Here is a 14,194-nt window from a genome sequence, read left to right as displayed (position 1 = left end):
GCCCGCTCCCTCCTTCCAGTCTCTCCTTTCGTGACCGTTTTGCCAGTTTCTAACCCCCTCTACCCTCCCATCTCCCCTCCAGACAGGAGATGCCAACGTAGTCTCAAGTGTCCACCTGATGCAAGTAGCTCACTCCTCATCAGCATCTCTCTCCAACCCATTGTCCAGTCCAATCCATGTCTGATGAGTTGGCTTCAGGAATGGTTCCTGTCCTGGGCCAACAGAAGGTTTGGGGACCATGACCGCTGGGATTCTGCTAGTCTTAGACCATTAAGTCTGGTCTTTTTATGAGAATTTGGGGTCTGCATCCCATTGTTCTCCTGCTCCCTCAGGGGTTCTCTGTTGTGCTCCCTGTCAGGGCAGTCATCGGTTGTGGCACCATCTAGTTCTTCTACCCTCAGGATGATGTAGTCTCTAGTTCATGTAGCCCTTCCTCTCTCTTGGGCTCATAATTACCTTGTGACCTTGGTGTTCTTCATCCTCCTCTGATCCAGGTGGGTTGAGATCATTGATGCATCTTAGATGGCCGCTTGCTAGAGTTTAAGACCCCAGACGCCACTCTTCAAAGTGGGATGCAGAATGTTTTCTTAATAGAATTTATTTTGCCAATTGACTTAGATGTCCCCTGAAGGCATAGTCCCCAAACCCCCACCCTCGCTCCGCTGACCTTCGAAGTATTCAGTTTATTCAGGAAGCTTCTTTGCTTTTGGTCCAGCCCAGTTGTGCTGACCTCCCCTGTATTGAGTGTTGTCCTTCCCTTCACCTAAAGTAGTTCTTATCTACTATCTAATCAGTAAATAACCCTCTCCTGCCTTCCCTCCCTCCCCCTTCTCATAACCACAAAAGAATGTGTTCTTCTCAGTTTAAACTATTTCTCAAGATCTTATAATAGTGCTCTTATACAATATTTGTCCTTTTGCATCTGACTAATTTCACTCAGCATAATGCCTTCCAGGTTGCTCCATGTTATGAAATGTTTCACAGATTCATCACTGTTCTTCATCTATGTATAGTATTCCATTGTTTGAATATACCACAATTTATTTATCCATTCATCCATTGATGGACACCTTGGTTGCCTCCAGCTTTTTGCTATTGTAATCAGTGCTGCAATGAACATGGGTATGCATATATCTGTTCATGTAAAGGCTCGTATTTCTCTAGGATATATTCCAAGGAGTGGGATTTCTGGTCGTATGGTAGTTCTATTTCTAGCTTTCTAAGGAAACGCCAGATCGATTTCCAAAGTGGTTGAACCATTTGACATTCCCACCAGCAGTGTATAAGTGTTCCAATCTTTCCACAGCCTCTCCAACATTTATTATTTTGTGTTTTTTGCATTAATGCCAGCCTTGTTGGAGATGAAATCTCATTGTAGTTTTGATTTGCATTTCTCTAATGCCTAATGATGGTGAGCATTTCCTCATGTATCTGTTAGCTGCTTGAATGTCTTCTTTAGTGAAGTGTCTATTCATATCTTTTGCCCATTTTTTAATTGTCTTTTTGTAGTTGAGTTTTTGCAGTATCATGTAGATTTTAGAGATCAGGTGCTGATCAGAAATGTCATAGCTAAAAACTTTTTCCCAGTCTGTAGGTAGTCTTTTTAACTATTTTGGTGAAGTCTTTGGATGAGCATAGGTGTTTGATTTTTAGGAACTCCAAGTTATCCAGTTTTTCTTCTGTGTTCTTAATAATGTTTTGTATACTGTTTATGCCATGTATTAGGGCTCCTAACGTTGTCCCTATTTTTTCTTCCATGGTCTTTATTGTTTTGGATTTTATATTTAGGTCTTTGATCCATTTTGAGCTCGTTTTTCTGCATGGAGTGAGGTATGGGTCTTGTTTCATTTTTTTGCAGCTCGATATCCAGTTATGCCAGCACCATTTGTTAAAAAGACTGTCTCTTCCCCATTTAACTGTTTTGGGGGCCTTTGTCTAATATTAACTGCTCATATGTGGATGGATTTATGTCTGGATTCTCAATTCTGTTCCATTAGTCTATGTATCTGCTGTTGTACCAGTACCAGGCTGTTTTGACTACTGTGGCGGTATAATAGGTTCTAAAATCAGGTAAAGTAAGGCCTCACACTTTGTTCTTCCTTTTCAGGAATGCCTTATTTATCTGGGGCCTCTGTCCCTTCCATATGAAGGGACATCTCCTTAAAGAATGTCCTTGGGATTTGGATTGGAATTGCATTAAATGTATAGATCACTTTTGGGAGAACAGACATTTTTATAATGTTAAGTCTTCCTATCCATGAGCAAGGTGTATTCTTCCACTTATGTCTCTTTTGGTTTCTTCTACAGAAGTGTACTATAGTTTTCTTTGTGTAAGTCTTTTACATCTCTGGTAAGATTTATTCCTAAGTATTTTATCTTCTTGGGGGCTAATGTAAATGGCACTGATTCGGTGATTTCCTCTTCGATGTTCTTTTTGTTGGTGTAGAGGAATCCAACTGATTTTTGTATGTTTTTCTTGTATCCTGATACACTGCTGAACTCTTCTATTAGTTTCAGTAGTTTTCTGGAGGATTCCTTAGGGTTTTCTGTGTATAAGATCATGTCACTTGCAAATAGAGATAGTTTTACTTCCTCCTTGCCAATCTGGATGCCCTTTATTTCTTTATCTAGCCTAATTGCTCTGGCTAGGACCTCCAGCACAATGTTGAATAAGAGTGGTGATAAAGGGCATCCTTGTCTGGTTCCCAGTCTCAATGGGAATGCTTTCAGGCTTTCTCCATTTAGGGTGATGTTGGCTTTGTATAAATGCCCTTTATTATGTTGAGGAATTTTCCTTCAATTCCTATTTTGCTGAGAGTTGTTTTCATGAATGAGTGTTGAACTTTGTCAAATGCCTTTTCTGCATCAATTGATAAAATCATGTGATTCTTGTCTTTTGTTTTATTTATGTGGTGGATTACATGAATTGTTTTTCTAATGTTGAACCATCCCTGCATACCTGGTATGAATCCCACTTGGTCATGGTGAATTATTTTTTTGATATGTTGTTGAATTCTATTGGCTAGAATTTTGTTGAGGATTTTTGCATCTACGTTCATGAGGAATATAGGTCTATAATTTTCTTTTCTTGTGGTGTCTTTACCCGGTTTTGGTATCAGGGATATAGTGGCTTCATAGAATGAGTTTGGTAGTATTCCATCCTTTTCTATGCTCTGAAATACCTTTAGTAGTAGTGGTGTTAACTCTTCTCTGAAAGTTTGGTAGAACTCTGCAGTGAAGCTGTCCAGACCAGGGTGTTTTTTTGTTGGGAGTTTTTTGATTACCTTTTCAATCTCTGCTTTTGTTATGGGTCTATTTAGTTGTTCTGCCTCTGTTTGTGTTAGTGTAGGTAGGTAGTGTGTGTCTAGGAACTCATCCTTTTCTTCTAGGTTTTCAAATATATTACAGTTTTTCATAGTAATCTGATATGATTCTTTTAACTTCAGTTGGGTCTGTTGTGATATCGCCCATCTCATTTCTTATTCGGGTTATTTGCTTCCTCTCCTGTTTTTCTTTTTTCAGTTTGGCCAGTGGTTTATCAATTTTGTTGAGTTTTGAGCATCTTTTTACTGTACTCTTTGGCCATTTGTATATCTTCTTTGTAGACATATCTATTCACATCCTTTGCCCATTTTTGTTATTAATTTATAGGAGTTCTTTATATATTCTGATGCTGTTGTTAGGTGCCATCAAGTCAACTCCGATTCATAGCAACTCTATGCACAACAGAATGAAACACTCCCCAGTCCTGCGGCATCCTCACAATTGTTGCAATGCATGAGCCCATTGTTGCAGTCACTGTGTCAGTCCATCTCATTGATGCTCTTCTTTTTCTTCCCCAACCCTCTACTTTACCAAGCATGATTTCCTTTTCCAGAGACTGATCCCTCCTGATAACATGTCCAAAGTATGTGAGACACAGTCTTGTCATCCTTGCTTCTAAGGAGCATTCTGGTTGTACTTCCTCCAATACAGATTTGTTAGTTCTTTTGGCAGTCCACGGTATATTCAACATTCTTTGCCAACACCACAATTCAAAGGTGCCAATTCTTCTTCGGTCTTCCTTATACATTGTCCAGCTTTCACATGCATATGAGGTGACTGAAAATACCATGGCTTGGGTCAGGGGCACCTTAATCCTCAAGGTGCCATCTTTGCTTTTCAACACTTTAAAGAGATCTCTTACAGCTGATTTTCCCAATGCAGTGCATCATTTGATTTCTTGACTGCTGCTTCCATGGTGTTGATTGTGGATCCAAGTAAAATGAAATCCCTGACAACTTCGATCTTTTCTCCGTTTATCATGATGTTGCTTATTGGTCCAGTTGTGTGCATTTTTGTTTTCTTTATGTTGAGGTGCAATCCAGACTGAAGGCTGTGGTCTTTGATCTTCATCAGTAAGTGCTTCAAGTCCTCTTCACTTTCAGCCAGCAAGGTTGTGTCATCTGCTTATCACGGGTTGTTAATGAGTCTTCCCCCAATCCTGATGGCCTGTCCTTCTTCATATAGTCCAGCTTCTTGGATTATTTGTTCAGCATACAGACTGAATAGGTATGGTGAAAAGATACAACCCTGACTTACACCTTTCCTGTACTTTAAACCATGCAGTATCCCCTTGTTCTGTCCAAACAACTGCCTCTTAATCCATGGACAGACTCTTCATGAGCACAATTAAGTGTGCCAGAATTCCCATTCCCCACAAAGTTATCCATAATTTGTTATTATCCACACAGTCAAATGCCTTAGTATAGTCAATAAAACACAGGTAAACATCTTTCTGGTATTCTCTGCTTTCAGCCAGAATCCATCTGACATCAGCAATGATATCCCTGGTTCCACATCCTCTTCTAAATCCATCTTGAATTTCTGACAGTTCCCTGTCGACATACTGCTGCAGCCGTTTTTGAATGATCTTCAGCAGAAGTTTGCTTGCATGTAATGCTAGCAAGCAGCCACCTAAGATGCATCAATTGGACTTAACCCACAAGCAGCAAAGAATGAAGAACACCAGAGACACAAGGTAATTATGAGCCCAAGAGACAGAAAGGGCCACGTAAATTAGAGGCTACATTAGCCTGAGACCAGAAGAACTAGATGGTGTCTGCCTATAACCGATGACTGCCCTGACAGGGAACACTACAGAGAATCCCTGATGGGGCAGTAGAGCAGTGGGATGTAGACCTCAAATTCTCGTAAAAAGACCAGACTTAATGGTCTGACTGAGACTAGAAAGACCCCAGAAGTCATGGTCCCCCGACCTTGTGTTAGCCCAAGACCGGAACCATTCACAAAGCCAACTCTTTAGACTGGGATTGGGCTGTACTATAAGATAGAAAATGATACTGGTGAGGAGTAAGCTTCTTGGCACAAGTAGACACATGAGGCTATGTGGGCAGCTCCTGTCTGGAGGGGAGATGAGAGGGAAGAGGGGGACAGAAGCTGGCTGAATGGACATGGGGAATACAGGGTGGAGAGAAGGACTGTGCTATTTCATTAGGGAGAGAGAAACTAGGAGTACATAGCAAGGTGTATATAAATTTTTGTATAAGAGGCTAACTTGATTTATAAACTTTCACTTAAAGCGCAATAAAAATTAAAAAAAATGTTTGCTTTCATGTGATATTAATGATATAGCTCGATAATTTCCGCATTTGGTTGGATCACCTTTCTTGGAAATAGGCACAGTCAATATATATTATATATATATATTCAATATATTCTAGATACATACAAGTTCCTTATCAGATATATGATTTGCAAAAAATTTCTTTCATTTTGTGGGATGTCTTTCCATTTTATTCTTGGTGTCCTTTGCAGCACGAAAGTTTTAAAATTTTATGTAGTCCAATTTATTTATTTATTATTTTATTGCTTGTGCTTTCTATGTCATATCTAAGCAATCATTGTCTAATCCAAGGTCAAGATGATTTGTGCCTATGCTTTATTCTAAGATTTTTATACTTTTAGTTCTTACATTTAGGTCTCTGATCAATTTTCTGAGTTAATTTTTCTATGCAGTTTGTGACAGAAGTCAAAATTCATTATTTTACATGTGGATACCCAGTTGTTCCAGCAGCATTTGTTGAAAAGATATTTCTTTCCCCATTAAATCAACTGGGCACCCTTGGAAACATCAATTGACCATAGATGTATGGGTTTATTTCTAGACTCTCAATTCTATTCCAACAACCTGTATGTGTATCCTTAGGCAAGAACCAAACTATCTTGAATACTCTTAGCTTCATAGAAAATTTTTTTGAAATTGGAAATTATGAGTCCTCCAAGTAACCATCTGGCATTTTTACAGGAACTGTGTTGAATCTGTAGATCAGTCTGGGGAGTGCTGCCATCTTAACAATATTAAACATTCCAATACATGATCACCAGATATCTTTCCATTTATTTAGGTCTTCTTTAATTTCTTTTAGCAATGTTTGTCTTTTTCAGAATATAAGTTATAAATTTCTTTTGTTAAGTTTATCTCTAAGTATTTTTATGCTGTTGTAAATAGAATTGTTTTCTTAATTATATCCAGGTTATTTATTGCTATTGTACAGAAATACAATCAATTTTTAATATCTGTCTTGTATTCCGCAACCTTGCTGAATTTGTTTATTAGTTCTAAGAGTATATAGAATTTTAGGACATTTTACATAGAAGATCATGCCATCAGCAAATAGCAGTACTTTTACTTCTTCTCTTCCAATCTGAATCCCCCAGTAGAATGTTAATAACAGCAGTAACAACAAATGTCCTTGTATTGTTCCTGATGTTAAAAGGAAAGCTTTCAGTTTTTCACCATTGAGTATATTACCTGTTCCCGTTGAGCTGATTCTAAATCATAGCAACCATACAGGACAGAGTAGAACTGCCCCATCAGGATTCCAAGGCTGTAAATTTTTAGAGAAGCAGACTGCTACATCTTTCTCCCACGGAGCAGCTGGTGGGTTCAAACTGCCGACCTTTCAGTTAGCCGCCAAGTGCTTAATCACTGCACCACCAGGGCTCCTTGAGTATGATGTTGGCTGTGGGTAAAACCAACTTTTAACCAGTTTTTATTTTAGTTCCCTTTTCACCGCTACTTCTAAGGTACCTGAGGCTGCCAGTTTCTGAACTTTATGGGTATTCTGCAGTTTCCACTGAGTTGCTTTAACAGTCTCCATGGCAAACTTTGTTTCTATTTCCTTTAATAAAATGATGATGGTGATGATGATGACATTAGGATTTGTAATTAAAGATTAAAGACTAACCACACATCTGTCTTAAGAGCTGAATTAAACCGGTAGTAAATGAATTATGGTATAAAGCACATTTGCGTAGAGAACTTGGGTGGCATGGGGCCACTCTCCTCTGCTAATCCCAGGACCTTTCCCACAGGGAAGATGAGATTCTGTTCACCACTGTTGTCTTGCTGTTACTGAATCCCACAAAGGAGGGTCTCCCCTCTAACATTTCATTCAGCAGGGTGCCCCCAGGCCCAATTAGGCCTGCACTCTCATTTTCTACATGGGAGTCCCTTGCCCCAAACGCACTGGTGGCACCAGGATAGTGGTGGCTAGAGGAGGTTCCAGCATTAGCCTCCCTCTTGTGCCTCCCAGCCCTGGCACAATACCCAGGTCAACATGTTAGACCTTCCAGATGAATTGTATCTTAGGGCTTCATTGTCCCCCTCTTTTCAGTCTAGCCTCCCTACATTCCAACATGTTCTTATACCATGCTGGCAGGTATAGTAGAATGAATAATGGCTGCCCACAGATGTCCACATCCTAATCCTCGGAACCTGTGAATGTGTTATCTAAATGGTAAAATGAACTTTGCCGATGTGCTTAAATTAAGGATTTTGAAATGGGAGATTATCCTGTTTATCCAGGTGGGCCCAGTGTAATCACAAGCGTCTTTATAAGAGAGAAATAGAAGAGTCAGAGTAAGATAAGGAAACAGAGGGTAAGAAGGATGTGACAATGGGAGCAGAAGCGAGAGAGATCTGAAGATGGAACAAGGGGCCATGAGCCAAGGAACGCAGGCAACCTCTAGAAGCTGGAAAATACAAGGGAACAAATTCTTCCCTAAAGCCTCCAGACAGAACACAGCCTTGCTGACATCTTGATTTTAGCCATCTGAAGCGTATTTTAGATTTCTGATCTCTAGAACTATAAGATAATAAATTTATGTTGTTTTAAGTCACTAAATTTGTGGTACTATGTTACAAGGAGCAATAGGAAACTAATACAGTAGGAGTAAAAATCGGATCATCCACTTTGAAAAACTGGCAATATCTACAGAAACCGAGCATATGCCTACTTCGTGACTCACAATTCCACTCATAGGTAGGTACCCAATATAAATGTGTACATACGTTCACCAAAAGGCAACTACTCTAACGTTCATAGCAGCATGATTGCTACCCCAAAGAGAATGAACTACAGCCACACTGTAACATGGATGCATCTTTTAGACATAATGCCAGACAACAGTATATTCTGCATGAATTCAGTTGCTATAAAGGGCAAAAACAAACTATGCTATCTGAAGTCACTACCCACCCATGGAACCCTGGGGACAGAGTGGTTAAGCGCTTGGCTGCGGTTAAACCTCCCACTGTGTGGGAGAAATTTAACAGTCTGCTTCAGTAAAGTTTACAGTCTTGGAAACCCTATGGGGCAGTTCTACTCTGTCCCATATGGTCACTATGAGTCGGAATCAACTGTACAGCAATGGGTACCCCCTCCTGGGAAGAGTACTGCTGGGAGAGAATGAGGGGGGCTTCTGGGGAACTGGTGATGTTCTGTTTCTTGATCTTGATCACGTCTGTACAAAATCATTGAGCTGTACACTTGGGAAATGTACACCTTTTATATGTACACTATACATCAATAAACGGAGCCCTGGTGGCTCAGTGGTTAAGTGCTCAGCTGCTAACCAACAGATTGGAGGTTCAAACTCACCAGCCACTTCATAAGAGAAAGATGCAGCAGTCTGCTTCCGTAAAGATCATAGCCTTTGAAACCCTATGGGACGGTTCTACTCTGTCCTATAGAGTCACTATTAATTGGAACGACTGAACACCAATGAGTTTGGGTATACATCAATAAAAACTAAAAGAAAAAGGAATCCGGGAAAGGCCTTCATGCAAATATCTCCAATATCTCCCTATGAACCTCCAATCTCCCCAAACAAGTGGATGTGGGCAGAGGGCAACCCAGCTCCAGGAGTCTAGCTTCTTAGAGCCCAGTTCTGAGCCACAGTGTCCTGTGCACTTGCTTGGCATATGTTTACTAAGGATGCTATTTCAGCAAGTTATTTTCCTAAATAAAGGAAGTCTGCCCATAGATAAATCTTTCCCCTCTTAAGAACTCAAAACTACGAAATAGTTCTGACTGGCATTATCGGACCCAAAAGAAAGAAAGAAATAAAGGTGATGGTCTCTCCACCAGGTGTTCCATGGTAAATGAAGAGTTAAAATCATTGCTTTTACTCTTTCTTATTCAATTGAGGATAACACAGATGCATTTGGGGGAATTTTGTTAAAGGGTTATATTAATGTTTTAATAATAGTGTAATAAAGTTATAAACTTGCGCACAAAAACAAGAACCGTTCTCCGACTAACACGACAATCTGATGTGAAACTCTGGATTTACCGAAAGAGAGTACAGGGTTGAAGAGCGGGACCACTGGGGAGCAGAACTTGAGGAGGGGTTCAGATTTGGGTAGGGGAAACCAGGAACCGTGAGGTATGGGTGACTGTTTTTTCGCAATGGGAACCACTGGGAACATCCTATCGCCCCTGATCTGGGCGAAGTCGCCACGTCCAAAACGCAGGGGCCAGAGTCGGGCGGGGGGTGGGGTGGAGTTCTGAGGACAAGAGGCGGCGCTTCAGAGAAGAGTTTGGTCCCCGGGGCCGGGACAGGCTCCGCCGCCCCCACCTGCCGCGCAGCTCCGAGGCGCCGCGTCACTCCATCCGGAGCTTCGCGCCGCCCGGGCGTCTGGCGAGGTGCGCGCCTCCCGGCCCCCGCTTCCCCGCGCCTCCCGGCCTCCGCTTCTCCGCTCCTCCGCTCAGTGGCTCAGCGCCCTCCGCCCTCCGCTCTCCGCTGAACAGGGGCGGGGACAGGGCGGCACCTACCGGGATCTGCGTCTGGAGCCGCCCAGGAGCTACCGGAGCGCACAGCCCAGCCCGGACGACGTCCTGGGGCCACCGCTGCAGAGGGTCGGAGCAGAGCCGGGGAGGCGGGAGGTGCCGCTGACAACTCGACAGCACGTCCCAGGTCAGTGTGCAGTGCCGTTTCTGCTGGCTGCACTTGGAGAAACTTTGGTTTTCCGTGGTGGTACCCTGGAGGAGGGGGCGGAGAGCATAGTCCGAAGCCCGCGGCCGCACGGCCTCCGTGCGCCCTGCCCGGTGCGCTCAGGCCTTTGGCGCCGGCACCTCCCGCGCGCTCTGACACTGCAGTGCGCAGCGCGGGAAGCGAGACCCCGCCCCAACCGAGGGCCCCCTGGACAGGGGTCTCTAAGAGTCTGTGCCCCACCATCCCGAGGCGCGCTTCACTAGCCCATTCCCACGCCTCCTCTAATCCTCGCCCTTTCTCAGCTCCGGCTTTGCGGCGGCTCGAGCCTGGACCTCGCTCTAATGCGGGTTTCGCCTTCTTCTCGGCCTGGTGGCAAGGGGCGCGCAGTGGAGACGGCCCGCGGCCGCGAAGGGCCGGGGAGGATCCCAGGCGCGGGCCTCGCGGGCGCGGGTGGGCGCCGCAGCGGAAGCAGCGCGCGCTCGGCCGCAGGAGCGCGCTCGTCGGAGGGTCGGACCTGAGCGCGTCTCCGCAGGTGCCTCTGGCCGCTCGGCGGCGAGAGGACCAAGAGGGGCGAGCTGGGGGCCGCGGAACGTTTGCAGCCGCTGGCTAGAGAAATGGGAAGGAAACACAAGAGCGGGCAGCCCTGGCTCTGCGCCCCGCACCTCTCTGGCACGCACAGCCTTGGCACCAGGATCCTGGACCCCTTACCATAGGGTCTGGGTGCACAGGGGCCCCTGCCCCAGGGTGGGGACAATGACTGCTCCCTTCGGCCCGACATTTCCCAAAGGAGGCCCGCGACCTCCGGGCGGGTGGCCGGCGTGGGGACAGCTCCGCAGCGGCTCTGGGCAGAACTCCCTTTCGGGGATGGCGATCACCTCAGCCCGCCTGCTGCCTGCCCTAGCTCAGAGACTAGGAGACAAAATACGCGCCCCGCCCTCATCGGTGCCCCGGCGCTGTCGCCCCAGTCACCTTCCTTTGCCCTTCTCCGACAGCACCTCGTGCTCACTCCCTCCCGCTCTCTGGAAAAACTGAGGAAACGAGCTCGATTTGCGAGCCGGCGGGGACCGTGGAGACGCTGCCAGCATCCTCAAATGCTTGAAAATTCCATGACCTTTGGCTCCCTGATGCTTGGAGGTGTGGGTTTGCGTGTTTGTGTGTTTTGAAAGGAGGGGTCTGCTGAGAGACCTGAGGGTGGTAAATACCCCAGGTCACAGCCTCAGAGGCCTGGGGAGCAGCCGAAGCAACTGGGAGAAAACAACCAGACGTTTTTGGGTATATGTGGATAACAGCAAACGTTCCTAGCTACTGCAGTTTCTAAATATTTCCTACAAGCCGGTGCCGGCGAAGAACACTCTTCCTGGCAAGTCATTGCATTTCCTGGGACAATCTCAGATGCACCTTTTGTTCTGGACTTGCCCCTTTCCTTGTTTAGGGAGGAGACTCACATTTTGCTAGTAGCAGGCTTGCCTCTTGCCAGGTGCAGCTGACCTTGACATCCTTGCCTTGGGCTGCCCACCAGAACTCCAGATTTTCTCAGATTGGTCCGGGGAGGATAGGCTAGGAAGCCTTTAGTCCTTGGCACGTTCTAGCTCAAGGCTGTACTCTTCTCTGGGATGGTTTCCTTTACCTCTCTCTAGTCTGTGGCAGCCATCTCTGTCCTTGGCTCCTGCAGGGAAGTTAAGTGTCAAACCACTGGAGGCAGGGATGGTGACAGCTCAGTGCTGAGTCTGAGGCACGGGTGAATAGCAAAGAGGAAGTGGGACTGTACCAGAAATGAAGAGTTTACAACTAAGTTTGCCACAGATTTTCTCTAAGTGTGCATAGAACGCACCCCCTATTGAATATCGGGGAGTGGAGCCTGGAATCTTCTTTTTAACAAGCTCCCTGTGTGATTCTGATGCATGTTTGGAAACATCCAAAAGATGGAGAACCCATCAGTAGGGGGAGCTTAGACTCCCATTGTCAGCCCAGAGGAGTTCTCAAGTACCTGTTTGGAAACTAACATTTATTGAATTAATTGAAACTAATGTTTATGGAATTCGTAAGTGGCAAGAGCATTGCATAACTAGCTTTTTTTAACCCTTTGGATCGTCCTGTCAAGTAGATATTATAACCATTTTCAGGATGATGAAACTGAAACTGAGACTGAGAGGAATGACTTCCCAAAGGTGGGTAACTTGGAAAGACACAGAATCCAGGTCTCTGACACGCACAACTCCTGGCCCTCCTGTGGGACAGCAGAGGGACAGGGACAGGGGAAAGGGGGAGGGGCTGAATTTGGAGCTTCAAACCCATTCGTTAAGGTCCTCCCCTTTGCTCCCTTCCCCCACCATAGCCAGACAACAACTTTTATGGGAAGGAGCATGAATCCTATTTAACCTAGTGCCCTGGAGTCGATTCTGACTCATAGCGGCCCTATAGGACAGAGTAGAACTGCCCCCTAGAGTTTCCAAGGAGCGCCTGGAGTATTCGAACTGCCGACCCTTTGGTTAGCAGCTGTAGCACTTAACCACTACGCCACCAGGGTTTCCTATGAATCCTATTTAGAGATGGAATAAGAGGCCTGAAGGAAATCACTTTTCTCTCCTAATGAAAGGAAAGCTGAGAGTGGAGTGAGATGGGGAGAAAAAGCTACAGGAAAGGCCAAGCTAGTTGTAAAGCACCTCAGCTCATTTGTCACTGCTGTGTCAGATGCCACACAAACCAGGCACTCAAAACAGAGCCCTACGTGTGTGGGAAACTGGTCATCCAAGAAGCATTAGAATAAAGGACACAGAAGCATCTAATTAAGTCATGACAAGCAGTTTAGTAAGAAGAATGACTTTGGAGGAGTTCTCTTACCTTTCCTGCCTCACCCTCCTCATACGCACAAAACGGAGGCTGGACCAGGTGAGTGCTGAGGCCTTTCCAACCCCAGCATTCTTTCCAAGGTAGGCTCCACCCTGCAAACAGACATACCCAGGATTGCTGCATGCAGGATCCACTCCAGACACCCTTAACCCATTGCTATCCAGTTGATTCTGATTCATAACAGAAGCAGATTGCCACATCTTTATCTCACAGAGCAGCTGGTAGGTTCGAACCTCAGACCTTTCAGTTAGCAGCTGAACGCTTTAACCACTGTACCACCAAGGCTCCATCCAGACACCCTTACAAACTCATAATCAGTGAAATATGACTGAACAAATACTATAGGGATTTCTTAACAAGGAATTAAAATCTAGACTCTAAATTGGAAAGACGTGTGTAAGGGAATGATAAACAAATTATTGGTGTTTATATAACTCTGAATAGCTCTGATTTCCTTCAGTAGGAACTGACAGCTGGCTGACAGAAAACTCATCCAGGGAGAAAAGAGGCATAAGCGAAGTATGAAATTTTGAATACTGTTTTCAGGTAACTTTCTATTTCCATTTAGAGTGGGTGTTTGGAGGGCTGAGTGTAGTTATGGTTTGAATTGCTTCCTTTATCGACAGATATTTTTAATAAAAAAATAGGGAGTCATAATTCCAAGATCCAACACTTTTTACTTCTTTTTCCAATCACTTTCTGATTTACTAACAGAATTTTTACATAGCTCTCTGTGGTTCCAGGTCTTTCACTTATGTGCCAAAGGGCTCGACCTTCTCTTTGACCGCATTTAAATTTTACCTAAACTCTCCAATAGTCGTCTAGTCCAGTGTTTCTAAACCTGGAGCGATTTTGCCCTCCAGGGGACATTTGGCAATGGTTGAAGATGTTTTTGGTTGTCACAACTGGGGATTGTGCTAGAGGCCAGGAATGCTGTTAAATATCCTCCAATGCACAGGACAGTACCCCCAGCAAAGACTTATCGAGACCAAAGTGTCAGTAGTGCTGAGGCTGAGAAATACTCATCTGCCGAGTTTCCAACTTGTCATTACTTTCTCTCTGT

The sequence above is a fragment of the Loxodonta africana genome, chromosome 2, assembly GCF_030014295.1.
Source record: "Loxodonta africana isolate mLoxAfr1 chromosome 2, mLoxAfr1.hap2, whole genome shotgun sequence".
Lineage (NCBI taxonomy): Eukaryota > Metazoa > Chordata > Mammalia > Proboscidea > Elephantidae > Loxodonta > Loxodonta africana.
Note: the sequence above shows the minus strand (reverse complement) of the source record.